The 1,651-nt window shown below is 48.6% G+C and overlaps 1 non-coding gene across 1 annotated transcript; it reads right to left on the bottom strand.

Annotated features, from left to right (window-relative positions):
* Positions 1-1,558: 1,558 nt before the first annotated feature.
* Positions 1,559-1,630, bottom strand: TRNAE-UUC (transfer RNA glutamic acid (anticodon UUC)). The gene has a single exon. It is a non-coding gene; the product is annotated as a tRNA-Glu (tRNA).
* Between the last annotated feature and the right edge of the window lie 21 nt (positions 1,631-1,651).

Below are 1,651 nucleotides of genomic sequence, written 5' to 3'. Positions count from 1 at the left end.
ACCGCTCAGTCAGCCTTGTGAAATCCAGCTGCCTTGACCACCAAGCCAGTGGTTAGCCCAGTAATTGGTTCTTAATTGTGACATAATATTCCTTAAATGAAACTTTTCTGCTTTCATCATCTGTTCAAGAATTGCTCAACAATCCTTGCAACTCTATTTACAGTTTGTGAATATTATAAAAAATGTTAAGGCTCTAAAACCAAGGCAGACAGAAAGTGAGAGATCCACAAGGTCACACAGCTAATCACAGGGGCTGAAACATTCCATCCAGCATTGTATCCACTATTTACTTACATGAAGAACCTGAACAGCAGAAGCTTCAAAAGCATCAGGTGGTGTCTGGAGTGCATTCAATATTCAAGTATTTGAATTAGTGTAGATGATTTAAAATATTAGCTATAGCAGTTTTTTAAACAATATAAAGCTAATTTTTAATCATGCAGATCACATGATTATTTCCAAACTCATTAAGCAGTTACAGCTATAAAATAGTTTGAGAACATACACACAAGCAAAACAACTGCTCTTGGTAATGGCACTGACCAGAAACCCATCCCCAAGAACCACTTGTTCCTTCTCCATTCGTTCCCAGAGGCCCAATAGACTAAACATTATAGCTGACCGTATTTTCTAATTGCAGCTTGCATTTAAGATAACGCTTTTGTTTCATTTACAGCTCACATGCTGCTGACACAGCTGCCCCTTCTTTGCCATAAACACAGGGCTTCTATATTTAAAAGTACAGTGAAACTTTGTTATAACATCCCCTCCCCAGGCTCCGGCCAATTTTGTCTCTTCCAAGCCCAACCACCACCCCAGAATTTTTTTTTTTTTTGAGACCATCAAAACATTAAGGCCTTTGAAAAGTCCGTTTTCTGCTTTAAAGACATGTCTAATATTACAGTTATGTGTCTCTTCTCCACGGCTGTTTGTGGGATTTTTAAAGAGGCGGGGATCGATTCCCTTCCAAGATACCTACTCTGGAGTCTGGGTACTTTCGGAGACTGCGACCGGCGCCCCACTGTCAGGGTGGGTGACCTCGCAGGCCGGCCAGGGGTGACAGGAGGCACACTCGGCCGACCGGGTGACAGGCGGCCGAAAGTCCGGAAAGCGCACGGAGTAGGGGTGCGGGCGGTCTCGGAAACACGCGGCGCACAGATAAGGGCTACTAGCCGGGACGCGAGCGGCGCGCGGGGGGCTCACACGCCCGGTCTCTCGGGACCGGTCGGAAGCGGGTGGCCGAGGAGGGTGTGGGCCCGAGGCGGACTCTGGGAGGAGATAACGCAAGGCCGGAGTTAATCATCACTTCCCGAGCGTCTGGAAAACTACGGCTTCGGGCTGGAGGGGCGGGGAGCGCCCAGGGGAAAGTGAAACTCGCTCCTCCAGCACGCACCGCCCGGCAGTCGTGGCTCCTAGAGCGCAGCCCACCTCACAGTGCCACTAAGTACGCTGATGCCTCTTCTCCACAAACTCGTCCGCACTGCGGAACACGAATGTAACCAGGGCAAATGAAAAATAAAATCAATTTCCTAAGATTTTTTTTTAAAAGGGTACAGCGTTCCCATACCGGGAGTCGAACCCGGGCCGCCTGGGTGAAAACCAGGAATCCTAACCGCTAGACCATATGGGCACTGCCGAGCGCAGCTCTCGC

This window comes from Tupaia chinensis, unplaced genomic scaffold (genome assembly GCF_000334495.1).
Source record: "Tupaia chinensis unplaced genomic scaffold, TupChi_1.0 Scaffold000458_2, whole genome shotgun sequence".
Lineage (NCBI taxonomy): Eukaryota > Metazoa > Chordata > Mammalia > Scandentia > Tupaiidae > Tupaia > Tupaia belangeri.
This window is presented reverse-complemented; position numbering and strand designations above follow the sequence as displayed.